We start from the raw sequence: 25,021 nt of genomic DNA, 5'->3' as shown, positions 1-25,021 counted from the left end.
GGCAATGCCAGCAGAGACTTAGCAGTGAAAAAACAAAAAGTGAAATTTGCAGGCTCCTTTCAAAAAGGCTTTCATTTTTATGTCATTAAAACTGCATTCCTCAACTTCCCGTGCCAAATCACTCACGAGATCTGTCATCCTGGCTCCGATCTCATCCTCTCTATTTATAAAAAGCTGTTCTGTTTATTTTCAGCCACTTGACATTACCTACATCTTAATTAAACCCTTCTGCATTTTGATCAAAGCCTACTCATACTCACCCTCTATAACTCAGTTTCTACACTTCTGGGAACAATACATCGTTTTCTTGAAGGGTTGGCCCCTTACAATAGGTAGAGTGAGGCAGCTGCCTCAGGCAGCAGATGCTAGGGGCCTTACAGCAGTTTCCCCTCTCATTCTCCCCAAGTCCCCTGAATTAGCCAGCTCACTGCACCTCCTAAGCTAGCCTGCTGTCCTCAGCAGCAGTGGTGGAAAGAAGATTCAACTGCTAGTTCAGATGAATTCTGCATATGGAACAGGGACTGCCATCTTCACAAGCCCTAACCCCCAGGATAGTTCAGTTGGTAGAGCATGAGACTCTTAATCTCAGGGTTGTGGGCAGGGCCGGCATGTCCATTAAGGCGAACTAGGCAGTTGCCTAGGGCGCCAAAATGGAGGGGGCGCTGGCCAGCCCGCCCCAAGCCCCCGCTGCCCGCCGTGCCCAGAAGGGAGAGCAAGAGCTCCGGCAGCACCTTCCCTCTCCGCCAGCACGGTGAGCAAGAGCATGACAATGCGCCACCAGGGCTGCAGGCAGGCAGGAGAGCACCTGCCACGGCGCCTGGAAGCTCTGGGCTGCAACAGGCGCTCGCGGAGGCTGAGAGCACCACACCCCCACCACCCGCGTCACCCCACCTGGGGCTGGGGAAGGGACCTGGCAGGCAGGGCCGCCTTCGCACCTCTCTGCCTCTGGGGCCACCTGCCTCCCGCACTGGCCGCCCCTCGGGGCGACGGCGGGAGAGCGAGCGGGGGATGAGGGGCATGGCGCTGGAGCGGCGCGGGACTCTGCGTGCCCTTCCAGCACTCCGGTTGTAGACCCTTGTGCCTGCCCACCCCTGTCCACCCCCGCCTGCCCTGGTCCTGCTGCCTCAGGACTCCCCGCACAGGACAGGAGGTGAGGTGGGCAGCTCGTGGCCCGCCCAGGAGCGGCAGAGGCGGCAACGGCGCCAATGCTGGTGCGCCCAGCCTCCCGCAGGGGGGCAGGTCAAGGAGGGTTGGGGAGGGGGCGTGCGCCAATTGAGGTGGGGGTAGTGGCAGCAAAGCCATGGGGCTTGATGGCTGGTTGTGCCCCACCGGCCATCTAGCGGTGTACAGGGAGGGGGGAGACCTCATTGCGCTCGCTGGGGCGCTCCTGGGGGGCCGGCGCCCTGTGTTTGAAATATGATTGGCCGGGGGGGTGCCAGAAGGTGATGTCGCCTAGGGCGCACAAAAAACCCTAGCACCGGCCCTGGTTGTGGGTTCAAGCCCAAAATTCGGCAAAAGATCCCTGCATTGCAGGGGGTTGGACTAGAAGACTCCCGTTGTCCCTTCCAACTTTACAATTCTACGATCTACAATCTAAACTTGGGTCCAACATACCTTAAGGGCCACCTGACTAAGCTCCACCTTAATCACTGGGGTCCTCTGAGGAAGCCTTTCTGGCATAGCTGTCAACCCTCCCTTTTTTTGCGGGAAACTCCCTTATTCCAGCGCCGTTTCCCGCTGCTATCCTGGATTGTTAGATATACCGTAGACTGTCCCCGGGACAGAAGGTCGGCAGTTCGAATCCCCACGACGGGGTGAGCTCCCGTTGCTCAGTCCCAGCTCCTGCCCACCTAGCAGTTCGAAAGCACGTCAAAGTGCAAGTAGATAAATAGGTACCGCTCCAGCGAGAAGGTAAACAGCATTTCCGTGCGCTGCTCTGGTTCACCAGAACGCCGGCTCCCTCGGCCAGTAAAGCAAGATGAGCGCCACAACCCCAGAGTCGTCCGCGACTGGACCTAATGGTCAGGGGTCCCTTACACCTTTATATCTCAGCTCAGTCACTGAGATCATCTGCAGAAGCGTGTCACTGGTCGTTCCCCAAACTGATGAGGCTCATTTGAAAACAAGAAATGGAAACTTTAGTGTCATCGGCCAAACCCTGGAGGATACTCTGCCAGAAGAGATTTTCTATTCCTCCAGACCTATGCAGGCAACTAGGAATACATCTTCCCACAATGGTTAAATTGGTGTCTTATCTTGTTATCTGGTTTTTATTGTACGGTTTTTATGTGCTTTTGTTGTATACTGCTTTGATATTTTTTATGAAATAGCGGTTTAGAAATGTTTTTTTTAAAATAAAAATAACCATTTAGAACAGTATCATACCACTTCTGGAAATGAAGTTTATTAATATTGCTGAGAGTTGTTAGGAGACTCTACTCCCCTCATGGAGCTACAATTCCCAGCATGGTTTAGCAATCAACCCGGCTTCCCAGGGAATTCTGGGAATTGTAGCTTTCTGGGGAATAGTGGTCTCCTAACAACATTCAGCACCCTTAACAAACTACAGTTCCCAGATGTTTCAGAGGAAGCCATGATTGTTTAAACTGGCAGATGGGCTATTGTTGGGAGATGGAATGGCATGGAGTGGCTGAAATGTTGAACTCCACACTACAACGGGTCTCTCTTGTACCTTCGCCTCCCTGCTGATCTCCTTCCCAACTGGCTGAATTGCATCTTAGTTACATTAGCCATCTCAGAAAGCAACCTGGATGTGTCTGCAAAGTCCCTCTGCCAGACGCGAGGGCCATTTCAGCAGACTCCATTACCAGGTGGCTATTTATAGAGGCCCTTGACAAGGAACGACACACCACAGCAGAATCTGAAAAATGGAAGTTTCCACCAGCTGAAGCTGAACTTGATGCCTAGGAAAGCTGAGAAGAATCAAAGGAGAGTGAGAAGGAGGTAAAAGGAAATGCTTTTGTCTGCCACTTGGGAAATGAAAGAGCTTATTGCATCTGGCAGGTTCCCTATTATATTGTAATTGAGGTGTGGAAATCAGCCTAAAATTTGGTCTAGCTCAGTGTTTCCCAACCTTGTGCCTCCAGATGTTTTTGGACTACAATTCCCATCATTCCTGACCACTGGTCTTGCTAGCTAGGGGTGATGGGAGTTGTAGTCCAAAAACATCTGGAGGCACAAGGTTGGGAAACACTGGTCTAGCTGACTCCCATCTTCACTGTTACAGCCTTTCCTTCTTGAACCTTCCCTTGTCACACCTCTGCATTCCTTACTTCTCTAGGTTCCTCAGATCCCTTCGCTAGTTCTGCATCGCCTTTCACACCCCGCACAAACATATGGAATGCTCAGGCTCAGGCAATTAAAACTAATCTGAAGGAGATTCAAGACAGACCAAACAAGGAAACTGGTGCCTGCAAACCACCAACTTTGCATTATCTTCAATTATCTGATGTCTAGTGGTTCAGACATTTTAGTTGATCAAAATATTGTTTGTTTTAAAAACAAACAAACAAACCAAATCATCTACTAAACCAGCTTTCCACAACCTGGAGCCCTCCAAACTACAATTCCCATCACCTTTGCCCATGCTGGCTGGGCTTAGACTCGTAGAATCATAGAATTGGAAGGGACCCCCAAGGGCCATCTATGCCAGTCCCCTGCAATGCAGGGTTCACAGCTAAAGCATCCATGACAGATAGCCATCCAACTTCTGCTTTAAAACCTCCAAGGAAGGAGAGTCCACAACCTCCAGAGGGAGACCATTCCGCTGTCGAACAGATCTTACTGTCAGAAAGTTCTTCCTAGCTTTTAGTTGGAATGTTAGTCCTATACTCCAAAGTAAGAGTAAACAAGCTTGATCCATCTTCCATGCCAGGCTTAACATACCCAGCTTCCTCAATCGTTCCTCCTAAGGCTTGGTTTTCAGACCCTTGATCATCTTGGTCACCCTCCTCTGCACATGTTCCAGCTTGGCCACATGCTTCTTAAATTGTGGTGCCCAGAACTGAACACAGTATTCCAGGTGTGGTCTGACCAAGGCAGAATAGTGGCCCTATTATTTCCATACTAGTCTTCTGTTGCCTTGAATAGCATTAGCTTTTAAGCTGCCGCATCACACTGTTAACTCATGGTTACAGGTAGGTAGCCATGTTGGTCTGGGTCGAAGTAAAATAAAAAAAATCCTTCAGTAGCACCTTAAAGACCAACTAAGTTTTTATTTTGGTATAAGCTTTCGTGTGCAGGTATCTGAAGAAGTGTGCATGCACACGAAAGCTTATACCAAAATAAAAACTTAGTTGGTCTTTAAGGTGCTACTGAAGGAACTGTTAACTCATGTTAAGCTTGTGGCCTACTAAGACCCTCTAGATCAGGCATAGGTAAACAAACTCCAGCCCTCCAGATGTTTTGGACTACAATTCCCATCATCCCTAGCTAACAGGACCAGTGGTCAGGGATGGTGGGAATTGTAGTCCCAAACATCTGGAGGGCCGGAGTTTGCCTATGCCTGCTCTGGATCCATTTCACATGCAATGCTGGCAAGCCAAATGTCCCCCATCTTATATTTGCGCTTGACGAGAGTTGGAGTCCAACAGCATCTGGAAGATATCAGTTTTGAGAAGCCTGCACTAAACATTGCAGCCCTACTGACATATGATTATTTAAATGTCCAAGAACATACATAGGAAATAGAAAACTTGTCTTATACCACGTCAGACTATTGATAAATCCCACTCAGTATTGTCTACATTGACTATCCAAGGGGACTGACTCTCCAGGGTTCCAGAGAGGGCTCTTTGGTCAGCCCTACGTGGGGAAGCTGGGGGTTGAACCTGGGACCTTTTGCATGCAAAGCAGATGCTCGGCCACCGAGCCATGGCCCTTCCACAATCAAGCCACATTTCGGTTTCCACACAGAGATGGGGTCAGCAGAGTTTTGACAGCTCCTGTTCATTAAAAGGTGCAGATAAGAAATAAGAGCTGACTTTCAATGCAACTTTAAGAATTCACTTCTCAGAACAGAAGCTTGATTTGCACATCTTTTCCTTGATGTGAGACAAGCCTCCCACAGGACTCTACCACCTTAAGACCTCGCACTAGGAAGAGATGGTATCATGCTCCACTCAAAATTATGTCGTGTGTGAAATAATTCATGTCAAGGGAGGAGGCTTCTAGCTCCCCCCCCCCAAAAAAAATTGTCCCTCCAGCCACAGTTTTGGCTGTGTGATAAGACTGTACCAACACAGACTGTACCACCACAGAGGACAAACCCTGATGTCCCCTCCAATTATTAAAAACATAGACTCTACCCTGCTGGGTCAGTCAAAAAAGTCCAAACAGCTACAATCCAAGAAACCCATGAACAGGATGTAAAAGACAACAATTCTCCTAGTTCATTTCTTGCGTGCAACTTGAACATGGAGGCTCTACATAGCTTTCATGGCTTGAAGGCTGCCTCAAAGGCCTTGGATAAAATTAAACAAATAAACAAATATCTATCCTCACTGGCACGCAGGCAGCTAATTGGCGCGCCACACTCCTTGCTCAAATCTTGGTGGAACTTCTGCTGAAGAATAAGAGGAGTCAAACCACAGATGTGGGCAACCACAGCCAAATCCAGAGGTGGGGCAGAAGATTTCAGAACATGCATTGGACCAGGAATAGGCAACCTGTTGGACTCAGTGGGCCCGATGATTATCTCCCTCCACCCTATGAGCCAACTTTCTCCCAGTCCTGCCACACTCACAGTCACATTTGGTGGGGATGTGAGAAAGAGCCTTTTCAGTGGTGGCTCCTAGACTTTGCGACTCCCTTCCCAGAGAGGCTAGACAGGCTCCCTCCTTGCTGTCCTTCCACCAGCAAGTGAAGGCTGTCTTATTCCAGCAGGCTTGGGGGAACTGACTGCTGTTAAGGACGGGCCTTTTAATAGTGCTGTGCTATATTTACTATGTGTATTTTAATAGATTTGGGGCTTAAATTGTTTCCATTCCATTGTATTTTAATTACTTTTTAACTATTATCTTTCATGTTTTTAGCTTCCTGTGCTTTATCTGTGTTTGCTTCAATTTTTGTAAGCTACCTTGAGTCCTGGCTCTGCGAGAAAGATGGGATATAAATAAATATAATAATAATAATGAATTTAGTAATTGTGGTAATTATAATAATAGCATCACCAGCAACTGATCTGTAAAATAGCTTAAACAAAGGATCTGCTATGCTCCACGGCACACAGCTTGGAAACACGGTGTCTGCTACCATGGGGGGTTCAGAGTGTCCCCCCCCCCTTCCATTTGCTGAAGTTTTGTTCTCAGTTCTGCCTGCTTATCTTTGCCGATGCTCAAGTGGTGATGAAAAATGCATGAAAGTCCCATCCGTGCCCTTAGATATTTTGTCGGTATCTTCTACACACACACACACCACGTCACAGCAGTAGCAGTAAAAACATACAGATGGAACCAGAGAAGAAATCTAGTCTTTATGTGTTGTAGCAAGTTAACGGCTGGGAGGGGGGTTTCGCCCCTGGAAACAGGGTGATGCATGGGCAAAAGATTTGGGGCATAATATTGAATACGATGCGTGGTTGAAACCGTGGAATGAAACGATGAGATTTACTGCAGGTACCGCTCTGAAAGAAAATGTAATAAAAATGATGTATAGATGGTATTTAACACCAGTAAAATTAGCTAAAATGTATAGAATGGGTCTAAAATGTATAGAATGGGGACCCAGGTGGCGCTGTGGTTAAACCACTGAGCCTAGGGCTTGCTGATCAGAAGGTCGGCGGTTCGAATCCCTGTGACGGGGTGAGCTCCCGTTGCTTGGTCCCAGCTCCTGCCAACCTAGCAGTTCGAAAGCACGTCAAAATGCAAGTAGATAAATAGGAACCGCTACAGCGGGAAGGTAAACGGCGTTTCCATGTGCTGCTCTGGTTTGCCAGAAGCAGCTTTGTCATGCTGGCCACATGACCTGGAAGCTATACGCCGGCTCCCTCGGCCAATAATGTGAGATGAGCGCGCAACCCCAGAGTCGGTCACGACTGGACCTAATGGTCAGGGGTCCCTTTACCTTATAGAATGGGTAGTAAAACATGCTGGAAATGTCAAGAAAAAGATGGAGAACTTTATCATATGTGGTGGACACGTGAGAAAGTCAAAAGATTTTGGGAAACAATGAGTTGAAAAAGATGTTTAGGTATACTTTTCCCAAAAAACCCAAGGCCTTTCTATTGGGATTAATGGGAGAGGAAAGAGCAAAAAGTGATCAGAGATTATTTATGTATGCCACAACCGCTGCTAGGAGTTTAGTAGCCCAAAAATGGAAAGTATAGGAGATACCGACGATTGAGGAGTGGCAGACGAAAATGATAGACTATGCAGAATTAGCAAAGTTGACCTACGGAATCTGAGACCAAGGAGAGACAAAAGTACCAAAGGGAATGGAGTAAATTCATTGACTATATGGAGAAGAACTGTAGGAGTTTAAAGACAACTTGCGGGACTGAGATGAATCCTATGAACAGAGTTAAAATGTGGGTAAAAATGAACTGCGTGACAAGAGTGATCAATAAAGCCGAATGGCGGGAGGGAGGGAAGTCACAGCTCGGCAGAGCGAATGGAGCTGAGATGAGGAGATATAAGAAAGATTGAAATTGTGTTTTGTGTTGTTTTTGTTTGTGTGTTGTTTGTTTATTTGGAAAATTGAATAAAAATCTTTTTTTAAAAAATTGGAAACAGGGTGGTGCTTGGTGCTACCATCCCCTCTCTTGCAAGGGGGTGTGCACCTCTTGCTCCGGGGTGGGGACCATGTGGCTCTACAGATGTCCTGGACTGCAACTCCCATCATTCCAAACTATTCTGGCAGGGGGTAGTGGGAGTCCATCAATGTGAGGAGGGCCACAGGTTTCCCCACCCCTGTTATTTATTACATGTATTTATTATGTGTCCCTATAGCCTGCCCCCATTCACCAAATGAGAGTGACTTACAAAAATATTCCAATAGAAAGCAGGTGCAAGTTCCCTTTAAATCATAAAATGAAACCATGAAACACCAATGATCAAAGATAACTAAGCAAGTGCTAGAAATTACCCCAGAATTGGTTTTACTAAATATCTTTCAAGATAACAACGCTCACGCAAATCATAAAGAACTTATAATCCATCTGTTGTCAGCAACTAGAAACATCATAGCCAGGCACTGGAGGGACCTATCGGGAGTGGGCTTGGACCAATGGTACCAAGTTGTATGGGAAACAGCCCTGCTAGAAAAACTAACCAGTAAGCTGAAACTGACACGGGGACAAACAGAAGAAGACACCTTCACCCCAGTATGGTTCCCCTTCATCACTTATACAGCCCAACAGGACAATGACAAAAACTTACCGTCAGCATACAAATCAATATGGCTAACTTGATCAAAACACCCTCCCCACTCACGCAAGAAATTAAGGATCATCACAGCCAACCATAAATGAACAACCACATTCTAAGACAAATCCTGACCTCTCTCACCAACAAAGAAACACGAACAAACAACAGAGAACCTGCACAAACGACGCTGACGCCGAACCCCTACACATATCAAGAAAAACAGAAACATCGGCAATCCACCACACCCAACTCCCCATCCCACCTACCTCTTTCCCCCCCTTCCTCATAATGTCTCAACAAGTAAAATTGATGTGTAAAAATGATGCATGGAAAAAAAATGAGACATTGCACTACCTTTGTAACCTAAGAAAATCTTTAATAAAAATAATTATTAAAATGTCAAAAAAAGAAGAAGAAGAGGGCGGCACACAGCAACAAAGGAGGAGAAAGGACCAAGCAAAGGTCCGGGGGAAAAGAATGTATGGCTGGACCAGTTATCACAAAGGGTACAGTGTCAGTGCAAGATACACCTCAGAGGGGAGGTGATTCTACACAGACCAGGAGCCACTACTGAGAAGGCCCTGTCACGTGTCACTACGTGGGAAGCAGCACTGCCAACCAGATCTCTTGTTCGTACACTTCTTCTATAGCCAGCACTAGGAAGGAGGAGGAGGAGAGGACGATGACGATGACGACAGCCTAGCTTGCTTTTGCTTGCTTGCCCAATTGCTGGGCATTCTCTAACTGAAATCAGTGGGGAACTGAGTTCATATTGAGTCCACATATTGTTCAAACCATGGGCGTAGCCAAGAGGGGTAGAGAGGCAGCTGCCCCCCCCAATCAATCCATATCAATACAAATCAATACAAATCTGAGGTTCTGTCCCCCCAATAAATGACTGCCCCCCCAAAAAAAATCCTGGCTACACCCATGGTTCAAACTATGCAGCCCACACATGCACAGTCGAATGCCAGTTCACTGAGCTCTATCCCAGTGTGCATTTTGCTTTTCACCTGACATTGGCACGAGGGGGGAGGGGGGTGGAGAGAGATAAAGAATATGGACCTTTCACCTCTAATGGCTCTGTTTGCCCAATTATCTGTTTTAATAATCGTGTATTTATTCATATCTACTTATTTTTAGATGACATTTTTATTAGGAGTACGCAGTGGGTTTGGATGAATCCCAAGCTTCCGACAATTCTGGGTTGGTCTGAAGTGAAGCAGAAACTGAACAAAGCATCCTGGATCAAAATCAGGATGTCCTTCCAAAAGCATCCTTCCAAAAGCATCCTCAATGATTCAGACGCTCCCCACCCCCCACCCCAAAACAAAACCCACTATAAACATCTACTAGCTAAAATCAAAGGCAGTGTCTCAAAACATGTAAGTGAAACACTTGGGAGTAGATCACACACCAGGACAGGGAGGAGAAAGACAAAGGGCTCCATTGTGACTGATAGGTCTAGCTTGGAATCAGGGAGGATAATTTTATCTGGCCTCTTCATTCCCAGTGTTTTGGGTAAAACCAGCAAGCATGCCTTTTAGTTTCCCCCTGCTGCAGCAAAATCAGCATGCACAAAAACGCTGGACTGATTTGCCTGCAGTGTGAACCTTTCCCAACTCTACAATATCCTTTTCGGGTGAGGCAACCAGAACTATACCCAGCACTCCAAATGTGGTCACACGACAGATCTCTATAACGGCATTATAAAACTCTATAACAGTTTTATTTGGAATTCCTTTCCTAGTGATTCCCATCATGGAATCTGCTTCTTCATGGCTGCCTCACACTGAGTCGACGTCTTCATCAAACTATCTACTATGATCCCAAGGTCTCACTCCTGTTCAGTCACTGCCAGTTCAAATCCCATGAGAAATGTTGATTTAAGGAGGAGGCGAGATTTTAGGCTGTTCGCCACCACGATAATTTATTTCTTAACATTGGTGGGGGGGATTTTGTTTTATTCACATTCTTCATACATGTCATCTGCAGACCACAGAAATCCTCACCACTCTCGCAACAGTGTCCCTAAGGGATGGGAACAGTGATGCTATTTCCACCAGTGTTGTTGTTGCTGGCATCCATCTGTCTCAAGAGGCAATGGAGTGCGCCTCGGGGGGTGAAAGCAAACCGCTGGAGAATCACAGCACCTGCAGTGGCTGCAGAGACTGGTAAATTGCTACTACTGCCACTTGTACTGCTGTTGTTGCATTAACAGCGCCAAAATGACATATCCTGAACTGCTCAGATGACAAGACTCCCCCTCTCAGCCTCGCTGGTATGGTCCAAAGGAAAGCAGAGCACTAGCTTAGCTAGCCATGTATGCACTAGCTCAGTAGTGATGTATGGAAGTGAGAGCTGGACCATAAAGAAGGCTGGTCGCCAAAGAATTTATGCTTTTGAATTATGGTGCTGGAGAATTGAATTGAATTGAATTATGGTGCTCTTGGGAGTCCCATGGACTGCAAAAAGATCAAACCTATCCATTCTGAAGGAAATCAGCCCTGAGTGCTCACTGGAAGGACAGATCCTGAAGCTGAGGCTCCAATACTTTGGCCACCTCATGAGAAGAGAAGACTCCCTGGAAAAGACCCTGGTGTTGGGAAAGATGGAGGGTACAAGGAGAAGGGGATGAGATGGCTGGACAGTGTTCTCGAAGCTACGAACATGAGTCTGACCAAACTGCGGGAGGCAGTGGAAGACAGGAGTGCCTGGCATGCTATGGTCCATGGGGTCACGAAGAATCGGACATGACTAAATGACTAAGCAACAAGCTTAGCTGCAGGAGCTGCTGGAAGGAGGCATACAAGATGCCACCCAACTGTCTTAGCAACACCATTCCAGATTTGTGTCAGGTTTACTCCTTGGCCTTTTCTTTTCCCGAAGATATCCCACAGATTTTTCCTTGGGGTTTACTCCTGAAGCTTTCTCACAAATGAGTATAGCAGCAAGGCAGCGGAGGTTTAGGTTCAGAGTTCTCCTTCTCCTAGATGGGCTACCTTCCCAGCTGGACAAGCCCCATTTGCCACTCAGTGTCCACCAAAGGCATCTACAGAATCAGACAGGTCTCTTCCTGTTGGCCAGTCATCCATACAAGTAGGCATTTACGCATGGCCACCTTCAGATAGCAAGAAAGCTTTCCTGCTTTAAAATACCGCTTGTAAATCTTATTAAAGTAATCCCTTCCCTGAACTCAGATTATTGCCTTCACCTTTATGGTGGAATAAGAAATTAATTTCCCCCACCATAATAAGTGCACGATAAGAAGGCATCACTCGAAACTTAACTAGAAGATTATAATTAACTGTCTTTGAATAAAGCTAAATTTAAACTCGGGCCAAGCATTTGTTCCCTTACACCCCTCTTCAGCAAGTCAATGAACAGGCAAGGCTGGATTAGCAGTCCCTCGCCAGCTCTGCCATTGTTAGCGGAAAGGCGCTTCCCGCTCAGAGAAGCGGAGCAGAGCTGTAATCCAACACCCAGAAGGATTCAGGATTAACGTCTTCTTTTTGCGTCTGCCGCTCACCGAGGTTTAAGACCCAGAAGGTAAGGCAGATACATAGCTAATATGAGGCCACATTTGCAAATGCTGAGCACGGTGAATTCTCAAAGCCTAAATGGTCTCCACGGATAATTGGCACCGAGTCTTAAGTCACCACAGCGTGACTTTATGCCTATGTGCACCCACGCCTAGGGAGAAAATTCATAGCCAGGAGCCATCGCTCAGTGGTAGAGCCAGCTCCGCGTGCAGAAGGTCCCAGGTTCAGTCCCTGGCAATCTCCCAGCCCTTACTGAAACTCTGGAGAGACATTGTCAGTCAGTGCACAAACTAGACGGACCAATGGTATGAGGCAGGCTCCTGTTTTTCCACAAGCACCCTAAAACTTATGACTGTGGCGTGCCAATGGTCTCAACCCAGGGGTGGTCAAACCCAGGTGCCTTGTTCTCTGTTAACTGGACACAGGAGGCAGCTACTGGCCTGCTCTCTGCTGCACCATACAGAGTAGTACTATAGATGCTGGCAAAGCAGGGACAAGTGATCATAAGGAGCCAATGGGTTTTGATCCAGCCCAATATGTAGCATGTCAGCCTGGTTCCTCAGCCCCAGCAATTTCTCTTTGGGGTAAAGGCCCAGCCAGTACCCATGCCTAGTAATTTTGCTCGGAGGGATTTTTGCTCAGAGGAAACCTATTGAAATTAATAAAGTCAGGTAAGTCAAAACCTCGAATTACTGTGCATCTCCAGGCAAATAAGGCAGGACTCAATTTATCTAGCAAGCTATCTCTGCTTGCCTGGCTCTTCTTGAAGCCCCCAGCACAGGTCAAGAGTTCGAGAGAACAAATAGGAGCTTTGCAGCTGCTAAGGCAAGCCAATATTTCTTGGGCCTTGTTAATACCTAAATTTAAATTAAATTTATGGAGTTCAGAAATGGAATTTTCAGACAATATTGACGCCAAGCTTCCCTGCGTGATTTGCTTCTAATTTTCATTTTGCTCCTTAATCTCAAAGAGAAGTAAGCTTTTTTTTTTCTCTCCCTACCTTTGCTTAAAAAAAATAAGGAGGTGGGAAACCCACATTTTATACTATTTTTTTTATAAACATTGCAGGTTTCATAAAGAAACCAGCACATAAACAGACCTATACAAGAGTGCATAAAACTATATAAAAATATGTACCTGTGGACATGCATACAAAATTATACTGCAGAAATATAGTCAGCATGGCTCTTTTTATGTGTATTATAAATATAAGTAAAAAAAAAATCTTCGAAAACTTTGCATATAATTAGTGTAACGAAATGGCATTGTAGACATGGCTCAAGCATAAGCAGTGTGAGAGGCCACATCCAATTTGCAGATGAAACCAAACTGGGATGGGTAGCTAATGCAGCAGAAGACAGAATCAGAATTCAGAATGGCTTTAACAGATTGGAGAACTGGGCTCAAACTAAGAGAATGAATTGTAAGAGGGGCAAATGTCAGGTTCTACACAGGCAGGAATAACTAGCTGCACCAATACAAGGTGGGAGATAGCTGACTTGCCAGTAGTACATGTGAACAGGATCCCAGGGTCTTAGTAGACCATAAGCTTAACATGAGTCAATAGTGTGATGCAGCAGCAAAAAAGCTAATGCTATTCTAGACTGCATCAACAGAAGTATAGTGTCCAGATCTAAGGAAATAATAGTCCCGCTCTATTCTGCCTTGGTCAAACCATACCTAGAATAATGTGTCCAGTTCTGGGCACCACAATTTAAGAAAAATATTGAAAATCTGGAATGTGTGCAGAGCAGGGCAACCAAGATGATCAAGGGCCTGGACTAAACATTAGGAAGAACTCTCTGACAGTAAGAGCTGTCTGACAGTGGAAAGCAATGTGAGATTAAGCCCCGTGGAGGCCCCTAGGCAGTCAAAATCTCGGGGGGGGGGCTTGCAAATTATCTCCTAACTAGTGTCATTCAGCCCGTTAAATAAACAGGCGCTAGAACATTCAGCCTCTTTCGGCGGCGGCGGCACGCGGGGGGGCAGCTGGCCCCTTCCACGGCCACTGCTTTGTCGGGGCGCTCCGCTGAGGCCAGCTGGGCAGCAGGCACCCAGGAGAAGGCTGTGATTCAGCCTCTTTCTGCGGCGGCACGTGGGGGGGTGGCTGGCCCCTCCCATGGCCACTGCTTCGTCAGGGCGCTCCGCTGAGGCCAGCTGGGCAGCAGGCACCCAGGAGAAGGCCACGATTTGGCCTCTTTCTGCAGCAGCGGCGCGTGGGGAGGCCGGCTGGCCCCTCCCACGGTCGCTGCTTCGTCAGGGCGCTCCGCTGAGGCCAGCTGGGCAGTGGGCGCCCAGGAGAAGGCTGCGATTCTGCCTCTTTCTGCGGCGGCACGGGGGGGCAGCTGGCCCCTCCCACGGCCGCCGCTTCGTCAGGGCGCTCCGCTGAGCCCAGCTGAGAAGTGGGCATCCAGGAGAAGGCAGCAATTCTTCTGAGGACCGCGAGGGAAACGGTAGGCAGTGGGGTGGGGGGGCAGAGAGAGAGCATGCGTGCGTGACGCCCACTTGCTGCTGGTCGCGGAGGGGAGCGTAGGGTGGGGGAGGAAAAGGAAGCAGCCTCCTCCTCACGCAGTGAGGCGCTTGTCCGGCCGGGAGCGGCGGTTGGTGGCCGCAGGTAAAGAGTAGGCAGAGGGGTGGGGGGGAGAGCGTGTGTGTGTGTGTGCGTCCAGTCTCTGCGTCCAATCCCTGTGTCTGTGGCGCACATGCGCAGTAGCACGGACACAGGGACACAGGGACTGGATGCAGAGACACTTGCACATTATTATATAGGATACATTTTTGTTATTGTCTTTCAAGATCAAATCAATATTATTTTGATCTGTTGTCACAGGGGCCCTAAAAGGCACGAGGCCCATAGGGTGGTTCCTGCTCTGCCTATTTGGTAATCCAGCACTGGTGGAATGGTGTCACTTGGAAGGCTGTGAACTCTCCTTCCTTGGAGTTTTTAAAGCAGAGATTGGATGGTCATCTGTCATGGATGCTTTAGTTGAGATTAGTGCATTGCAGGGAGGTGGACTAGATGGCCCTTGGGATCCCTTCCGACTCTACAGTTCTATGATTCTATAATTCTAGGAACACTAGGGTGCTGTCTTTGAAAAACATAATAACAGAGGAAGCTTATACCAGGTCAGACCACTGGTCCATCTAGTTCAGTATTGTCTACACTGACTGCTAGCAGCTCTCCAGGGTTTCAGGCAGGGGTCTATCTCAGAGATGTCAGGGATTGAACCTGGGACAATCAGGTGTGCAAAGCAGATGCTCTACCACACAGGAACACTGGAAGCCACATTATACCAGGTCAGATCATTGGTCCTCCTACCACAGTAACACAACGATATATGAGCACCAGGAAGTCTCTTTTTTTATTTTATTTTTAAAAATCACCTTTCTGACTTTTGCAGACTGAGTTGCAGTTGATCTCCTAAGCTCGGCCCAGTGAGCTACTCTGGCAGTCAAGAGTCCTCAAGATTTCAGAGACTGCTATAATCTCCCAACTACATGCACAGAACCATTGGCCAACTTTTGGAATACTTTGTATTCAGTGTTGTGAACGTGCAAGCTACGCTAAGCAAGGAGAGTGACAGCAGAAAAGCAAGGATTTATGTTAGCTGGGGCCTATCTGTCACAGAGATAGGAATGCCGAGAGAGTCCTTTTATTAAAATCAGTCTCCAGCTACAGATATTGATCTAAGCAGCTAAGGTTGAATAGCACAGCATGCCACCATCTCTCAAAAAGTTAGTCACTGGCGCAACTGTAAGACATTGGATGCAGCATGCCAACTCTATGATCCCCATCAGAAACTAACACCCCAAACCTCTAGTTATTCTAGGGTTACCAGATATCCCCGTTTCCCGGGGACAGTCCCCGGATTTGCAAACCTGTCCCCGGATGAATTCCACCCCCAGAATGTCCCCGGATTACATCTAATGTCCCTGGAAAATGTGGCAGTGGCAGCAGCAGTCTCAGCAGCTTGGAGCCAGCCTGGTAGCACAGTTGGCTCCGGCTGGCTTCAGGAGCTGCTTGCTGCCGTGCCTCGCCGGAAGTCCCCATATGATGGCGGTGCAGGGGCTCTAAGATTCAGCTTCCAGCCTGCCTCCACCTTCCCTGACCCCAGCAACTAAACTGCGAAGGGAGGCTTCATGCTGCCTATCAGAGCAGCCCCAATCCCAACTCCTACGTGCATCCAACCAGGAGGGGGCAGGGATCTCTCAGTTAGGCAGTGTGATGCCTCCCTTCCCAGCTGAGGGATCCCTGCCCCCTCCTGTTTGCATGCAAGTAGGAATGCTCTGATGGAAGGGAGGCATCGTGCTGCCCGAGCCTCACCGCCGCCACCACTCTCAGCCCTCCTTCCCCACCTTCCATGCCTGACCCACTGCATACCACTTCCCCACCACCACCACCGAAGAACCAACAACTCAGGGGCTGCCCAGGCTCATGGAGAAAGGAGATAGAAGCCTCAGAGGAAGGGGGAGCATGGCGGTTGAGGTCAAGGCATCCAATATATAGGAATCCGGGGACACTTGAAATAAATAAATTCTGTGTGTGTGTGTGTGTGTGTGTGTGTGTGTGTGTGTTTTATTTATTTAAAGTGTCCCTGGATTCATTGAAAAAAAATCTGGTAACCTTAAACTATTCTGCAAGTAATCTGGAGTTTCAACGAAGGAGGAAAGATGAGATGGAGGTCCTTCAGCACCATGGACAGAGACATAAAGAGAGTCCTATTGGATCAGATTAGGATTTGGGGGTTAGTGAGTTTAATTTGCTTCACAATTTAATGCAAGCACACCTTTTTCCGCTTCCAGTGCCACTAGGCAAAGCAAAACTATTATGGAATTTACAGTTCTCTGAATTTTGCAATTCAGCTGTCCAACCAAAAAGATGCAATAAAAAAAGCATGAATCAGGAATCATTTACCTTGGGCCTGCTCATAAAAAGCAAGTCTGGAAGGAGAGACTAGGGTGATACCTGCTGTTTCCAGGAACTCTCTTTTTTATGAGACTTTAGTGAGTGAGCTGACAGCCTGTTTGGACCCTGGGTGAGAACCTCAAGGCTGACAGGAAGGGTGTGTCAGAAGGAAAATAAACTGAGATAGATGATAGATAGATGATGATAGATAGATAGATAGATAGATAGATAGATAGATAGATAGATAGATAGATAGATGATAGATAGATTTGTAGCTTTTTTAGTAATGTAACATTTTTATATGTAACGGTGTGTTTTTGTAACATTTTGTTTAAGTTGTCTGTTGCTGTTTCATTTTTTTTATACACCACTTAGAGTGGCTTTTTAACATGTATTAAGTGGTATATGAATTAAATAATCCATCAAATGATCTATCCATGTCCAGAAGCCAGGATAATGTGCTGTATGAATGAAGCCCCATCAAATTTCATCTACAAAACCTTCTCAGACCTTTTCCAGGATGGTCCTCTGAACCATTCAATGAAAACTAGAAGTTGAGAATGGCATTGGACTATCATTCCACACACACACCCAAACAACACCCCTGCAAAGCAGGTTAGGCTGAGAGAGCACAAGTGGCTCAAAACCATTTAGCAAGTTTCATGGCTGAGGAAGGATTTGAACCCAAGTCTGAGGACTTTATAAACATCTAGCATTAAAGGCAGCATCAGAACCACTGCCCATTATTATCCTTGGTTTGTATCCTGCAGCATTCCTACTCAGAGCAGACCCACTGAAATGTATGAACATGACTAACGTTGGCCCATTACTTTCTATGAGTCTCCTCTGAGTAGGACTGGCATTGAATAAAAGGCATCAGGTATAATAGTGCTTAAAATGTATGGTGCAGATTGAGGTGGAGCAGAAGGAATCAGGTGCTCCCGACTGTGCAAAAACTCCAAAACCTGTGTGCCTGCTTTCATAGAATCATAGAGTTGGAAGAGACCACAAGGGCCATCCAGTCCAACCCCTTGCCAAGCAGGAAACACCATCAAAGCATTCTTGACATATGCCTGTCAAGCCTTTGCTTAAAGACCTCCAAAGAAGGAGACTCCACCACACTCCTTGGTAGCAAATTCCACTGCCGAACAGCTCTTACTGTCAGGAAGTTCTTCCTAATGTTTAGGTGGAATCTTCTTTCTTGTAGTTTGAATCCATTGCTCCGTGTCCGCTTCTCTGGAGCAGCAGAAAACAACCTTTCTCCCTCCTCTATATGACATCCTTTTATATATTTGAACATGGCTATCATATCACCCCTTAACCTTCTCTTCTCCAGGCTAAACATACCCAGCTCCCTAAGCCGTTCCTCATAAGGCATCCTTTCCAGGCCTTTGACCATTTTGGTTGCCCTCTTCTGGACACGTTACAGCTTGTCAGTATCCTTCTTGAACTGTGGTGCCCCGAACTGGACACAGTACTCCAGGTGAGGTCTGAGCAGAGCAGAATACAGTGGTACTATTACTTCCCTTGATCTAGATGCTATACTCCTATTGATGCAGCCCAGAATTGCATTGGCTTTTTTAGCTGCTGCATCACACTGTTGACTCACCACACTGTTGGCTTTAGAACCTGCCTCCTCCCTGTGTCAAACACCACACTCCTGCCTCCAGGGCCGGCCCTATGGCCAGACTGGGTGGCGCAGGGCGCCATGGCGCCAGCCCGTCGGCCGCTCCGCCATGCCCTCGGCAGCAGCGCTGCGCGCTAAGCCCGCCTGCCGCGCAGCAGCGCCCTCAGCAGCCGCGCTGTGCACTGAGCCCGGCCGCCCGTTGCACTGGAAAACGGGGTGGCGGTGGGGCACCAGAGGGATCCGCCGCACCACGGCGCCAGGGCGCCAGAGGTGCTTAAGACGGCCCTGCCTGCCTCTGAGCTGCTGGGGCTGATCCCTGAGAGGGGGCTCTTCCCTGCAATCCCACAAGTGTGCAGAGTGAGAAAAAAGGTAGGACCCAATCCCGACCTGCCACAAGTAACATTCAAAGTCTGTATTGCTTTCACCAGTCAAAAGGGGGGGGGATCATCATACTTCCCCATCCTCCATGAAAAAGAAAAGAAAAACCTCCCAAGAACATCTCGTGCACAATTCCAATCTTGTGGGCCTCATTCCAATGGAAGAGAAATTTGAAAGCTACATCAGTTCCTTCCAAAGGACAACTCCGTGTGCCTAGTTTTGTGGGCAGCCTCCCCTGGCTGGCACCTGAGCGCCCTCCATTACATTGAAGTCCCTCCAAGCTTCATTTTGAAACAAAAACAGCCTCTGGCCATTTCATGCAAGAGTTGCTGCATAAACCATCTTTGCCTGCCTAGGGTGTCGCTCGGCACTCCCCACCTCAAAGCCAAAACACACACACACACACACACACACACACACACACACTTCCCAAATCCCTTGCTTACTTAAATATACTGCATTATCAGGACACCCCAACCTAATGTTTTCTCCCCAATCCCCGAAACCAACGAGATACCTTTTTTCAGCATTCCTCATATGCGTTTGACATCTTTTCCAAATGCATGGCAGATGCTGTCGGAAAAGGACAGGATGCGCTTCCCTGGGTACCACTCATCTTCCCCAGCAATGATCAAAGGCTGAGACATGTCCTTCAGATATGGCACAAACAGCTCCCCTCCAGTTAGGAAGCAGCTATTTCTCTGCTTGGCGTTACACTTTTCTGGAGGGGTTCAGGTTTGTTTGTTTGGTTGGTTGGTTGGTTTTCCCCCCTTTTCTTTTTCTTTTTAAAACTCAGGGCTCCAATACGTCTTTGCTGTTTTGAAACCCTTGGAACACCCAGCAACCTCCCCTGTTGCTGCTCCAAACAAGGCTGATCCTGGGGAAATTTGTCCAAAATGCTGGTGTGTACAGAAGTGAAACTTTGCAATTGGCTGTCACGGGACTGATGCAGGATGACAGTTAAGCTACTGGTAGACAATTACTCACTTATGATGGGAGAGAAAGAAAAGGGCTCTGACTTGTGAACTAGCACTCAGCCTTTGTTGATGAAGTCATATTAGAGATGGAGGGGAGTTGTGTTTTCGTGGAAATCGGAACAGAACAGGGCTGGTTCATGCATTCAGACTTAATAAATGGCACCTGAATGTGTAAGACCTTATTTCATCCACACACAAAAATGCCCTCAAGGCAACCTGGAAATTCTGTTTCTGACAGGAGTGAGGAAGCTGTGGAACTCCAAGAGAAGTTGGCCTCCAACTCCCATCAGCCCCAGCCAGCTTGGCCAATGGAGATGGACGATGGGAGTTGGAGTCCAGCAGCATCTGGAAGACCCGTATTTCTGGAAAGGCTCAGGGGTGGTGCACCACATGGATGGGGCTGAATGTAGCTCCCCAGGCCTCTCTATCTGGCCCTCAGGACTCTCCCAAGACCACATCCCCATACCATCTCTGCTCCACACACCTCTCGTGTTTCCCTGCCTGGAAAGTGTCCATGAACTCTGAAAATGACACTTGCTTGCCTATATCTAGAGGAGCATGTGCACATGTGTAGAAACTAGCCTGCTGCACAGAGGTAAAGTTTCCATCCACTTCTCTGGCCATTTGCACCTCTGGACCTGCCCACCATCAGCATGTGGCCCCCTCAGAAGGTTGCTCAGAAAGGAGTGTGGCACCTGGGGGCTGAAAGGAGTTCCCACCCTGGGTGTTAGGGGGAGGGACAACAGTAAAGAGATGGAACACCTGCTTTGAATGCAGAAGGTCTCAGGTTCAATCCCAGCATGGTGTAGTGGTTAAGAGCGGTGGACTTGTAAACTGGTGAACCGGGTTCGCTTCCCTGCTTCTCCACATGCAGCTGCTGGGTGACCTTGGGCTAGTCACACTTCTCTGAAGTCTCGGAGCCTCACTCACCTTACAGAGTGTTTGTTGTGGGGGAGGAAGGGAAAGGAGATTGTTAGCTGCTTTAAGACCCCTTAGGGTAGTGATAAAGCGGGATATCAAATCCAAACTCTTCTTCTTCTTCTTCTTCTTCTTCTTCTTCTTCTTCTTCTTCTTCTTCTTCTTCTTCTTCTTCTTCTTCCAGCTCCAGTCAGGGGCGTAGCCAGGATCAAAATTAGGGGGGCAAGGGGCCAAGGCATGGGGGAGGGGCCACAGTGGGGCAAGGAAACCCATGGTCGTTCAGGGGCGAGGGGGTGCCAGGATCAGCCCGAAATCAGGCTGCTCCGACCCCCTCCTCCCCCTCCGCAACCGGCAGGGGCAAGGGGGCACCAGGATCAGCCCAAAATCGGGCTGTTCCGATCCCCTCCTCCCCCTCCGCGATCGCCGGGGCAGGTGGGAGGGAAAGCTGGCTTTCCCTCCACCCGCCCCACAGCCAGCAAGGGAGAAGGGAGACGTCCCTTCTAGCCGGCTGGCTGTGGGGCGGGCAGAGGGAAAGCCAGCCAAATGCTTTGCGCGGCTCTGGGGCTTTCCCTCCACCCGCCCCACAGCCAGCCAGGGAGAAGGGAGACGGCACCGGGCGGTGGCGGGCAGCGGGGCAGACTGGCCAGCGGCCCTGCTTCTAGGGGGGGCAACTGCCCCCTCCTGCCCCCCTGCCTACGCCCATGGCTCCAGTTAGAAGGAGCAGATCACAGGTGATGGGAAGGGTCTCCACCCAAGACACTGGAGAGCTTCCTCTACCAGGATAGACAGCACTGGATTAGATGGGCAAGCTCAACATATTACAGCCATAGGACATGCCCAGTCATAGAAATGTAAGATGTAAGGGAAGCTTTGGGCAACAGATGCAATGACTCAATAACTTTCAGTGACACCTGTTGACAATTCACTAAAATGAACAAACAATTTGCAATCGGGGAGGAGATTGGAAAGGAATCAGCCTTCCAGGTGAGGGACCCAAAGCAGGAAGCCGCTTTGTACCAAGTTCAGACACTACTTTTCACAGGTCCAATTATCTTCTAGGGTTGCAATACAACCAGTGTTAGAAACTCAGGTGTATAAGCTAAGCACCAAATGGCACCTTAAACCTAGATTATGGTCGGCACAACTGAAGGTCTATTGAAAGGGGGCTGGTCTAGATGATCCTCCGGGTCCCTTCCAACGCTACAATTCTATGATTCTGTGATCTCACTACTTTGCTTGCCTGTAGTTGACTCTTACAACAATTCACTTGTCCCAGTATGCAAGAAGGAAAAACACACACTGGGGAAATGGAAATCGGATGAACTATGGACTAAGGCAGAAGTTTTTAAATGGTGGTCACCAGCCTGGCACCCAAAAATCTCCACATAGTCAGACCCGCACCAGGAGCAAAATGCGCCTGGCTAGTTTCAAGCACTGAATTTGACTGTATTATTATTTCTGGCCAAACAAGTTAGACAGGGGTGCATTTTTATTTATTTCTTTACATACATCAAAAACCTGGAAAGTTCGTTTTCCAGAGGCTGATGGAATCTGTTACCACAAGACTGTGATGGCTACTAAGAACATTAGACAGATGCATGGAAGGAAAGTCTATCAGTGGCTTAAAGCCACGATGGCTGTGTGTACAGTGGTACATCGGTTTGCGACCGCAATGCGTTCTGCGGAGGCAGTCACTCGCCGAAGCGGTCACTCCCCGAAGACATGCTTCTGTGCATGCGCAAAGCGCCGATAGAGCACTCCTGCGCAGTCGCGCGCTGCGCAGATCACTTCTGCACATGTGCAAGCTGCGCAGATCTCGTCTGCGCATCCGACGCCGCGGAACCCGGATGTAAACACTTCTGGGTCTGCAGCGGTCGCTCGCCAAAGCGGTCGCAAACAGAGGTAGACGTAAACCGAGGTTTGACTGTATGCGCAACATAACTCTGGATACCAGTTACTGGGGAACCACAATGGGGAAGGGCTATTGCCTTTATACTCTGGCCATGGGCAACCTGGGTCTGGCTGTTCAGACCTGAATAAAGACATCGGATTCTTATCTCATTATACATGATAAAGCTATCTTTAGCCATCTCACCCCTTGCTTTTTCCTGTAAGACCAATTGCAGTCGTTAACAGTCGTCAACAGCTATCAGTCAGTCAATCACCCTTTCCCACCACCCTTCTGAGTAATACCCCTCCCCACCCTCTCACTATATATAAGCGCCTGGTGACTTCTCTTTCAGTGTATCTGAAGAAGTGTGCTGTGCATGCACACGAAAGCTCATACCTATGACAAACTTACTTGGTCTCTAAGGTGCTGCTGGAAGGAATTTTTTTTATTTTGTTTCGACTACGTCAGACCAACACGGCTACCTCCCTGTAACTAAAACAAACAAAAAACACTCCCAATTCTCTTTTTAAACACTCTCCAAGGTAAATAAGCATAAAGACCCTAAAGATGCCATCTGCCAAGCCAGGGCCGGTAGGTTTTGTTTATAGGAGGTTGGACTAGATGACCCTTATGGTCCCTTCCTATGATTCTATGATTCAATCAAGAGGTGTGTGGCTTCATTACTGATGTTTTTCTGTTCCATTTGCTACAGAGTTGTTGCTGCTTAAGAAGCAATGAAGCCACATTTAAATTATACAGTGGTACCTCAGGTTACAAACACCTTGGGTTACAAATATTTCGGGTTACAGTGTCCTCTAACCCGGAAGTAGTACCTCGGGTTAATAATTTTACCTCAGGATGAGAACAGAAATCCTGCTCCAGCGGCACGGCAGCAGCAGGAGGCCCCATTAGCTAAAGTGATACCTCAGGTTAAGAATGGTTTCAGGTTAAGAATGGACCTCTGGAACGAGTTAAGTTCATAACCAGAGGTACCACTGTACAGATATTTGTACACACTCTTCTCAATATATGCATCTTGTCTACATGCATGAAACAGACATTTCCCCTGCATGTTTCCCCCTAAAATACAAGGACCCAGTGTGGTGTAGCATGTCAGACTAGGACCAGAAAGACCCAAGATCAAATTCCTGTTGAGGTAAGTAGCTAGGCCCAGTCACCGTATCTCAACTTGTCGTTGTGGAAACCAAAGGGGGAAGGGGAGGAGCCTTGTATACTACCTTGACCTCTTTGGAGGGGAGGAGAAGAAGAAGAAGAAGAAGAAGAAGAAGAAGAAGAAGAAGAAGAAGAAGAAGAAGAAGAAGAAGAAGAAGAAGAAGAAGAAGAAGAAGAAGAAGAAGAAGAAGAGAGAGGAGGAGGAGGAGGAGGAGGAGGAGGAGGAGGAGGAGGAGGAGGAGGAGGAGGAGGAGGAGGAGTTTGGATTTGATATCCCGCTTTATCAGTACCCTAAGGAGTCTCAAAGTGGCTAACATTCTCCTTTCCCTTCCTCCCCCACAACAGACACCTTGTGAGGTAGGTGGGGCTGAGAGACTTCAAAGAAGTGTGACTAGCCCAAGGTCACCCAGCAGCTGCATGTGGAGGAGCGGAGACGCGAACCCAGTTCCCCATATTACGAGTCTACCGCTCTTAACCACTACACCACACTGGTATGGGGTACAACTCCATAGCGTGCGCGCGCACACACACACACATATGCAATGTACATTGCAAAATTCAGAGCAGTTTGCAATCTGTTAATTGCATTTTGATCCGCTTATAAATCCTGGAGCTACACGTTTGTCTGGTGTGCTTTGAAACATGGACAAAACCAAATTCTCCTCCATCCCTTCTTTCAGCCCCTTCACAGTCCTCCTCTGAACCCTTTCAGCCAAGGTGTCCACGTCAATACTGTTACGATGCGAGATTACTGCGTTCCCCCCCCCCCCCCGTGCCCTCTCTCCATCCCAAGCGTTGCGGAGTTGTCTTTGCCATTGCAAAGAACACACATTTCTATTATCCTTTCCACATTAGCCAAATGAAGATCAATGTACCTATAAAGCTCAATGACATGTTAATGCAAACCTTAAAAAAGATAAAATGCCTTTTATCTCAGTCTTAGGAAAACCTAATAAAGAATTAACAGTCCATGAAGCCATGGAATTTCACTCAAGGCTTTGCTTTATGTTAGGATTCCCACCCCATTAATTTCTGACAGACAGGTTTTTCCTCAGACTTTGGAAGAGGCCAGCACTGTCCCGCATGCTCAGGCGGCCAATAAGTCATCAGCAACAGCAATCTCCGTGCTGGTCAGAGGTAAGTCCAGACAGTGTCTTCCAACCACCTCACAGCTGGTCAACAACAGGAAAAGGATGCTTCAGAAATCCTCCCCATCCAGCCTAAG

At 47.9% G+C, this 25,021-nt stretch overlaps 1 protein-coding gene across 1 annotated transcript in view; it reads right to left on the bottom strand.

Annotated features, from left to right (window-relative positions):
* The window catches only part of TMEM132B (transmembrane protein 132B), a 380,819-nt gene that overhangs the window by 274,986 nt on the left and 80,812 nt on the right, over nt 1-25,021 (bottom strand). The window lies entirely within an intron of this gene.

The sequence above is a fragment of the Zootoca vivipara genome, chromosome 17 (assembly GCF_963506605.1).
Source record: "Zootoca vivipara chromosome 17, rZooViv1.1, whole genome shotgun sequence".
Taxonomy (NCBI): Eukaryota; Metazoa; Chordata; class Lepidosauria; order Squamata; family Lacertidae; genus Zootoca; species Zootoca vivipara.
Note: the sequence above shows the minus strand (reverse complement) of the source record. Positions and strands in the feature narration are given on the sequence as shown.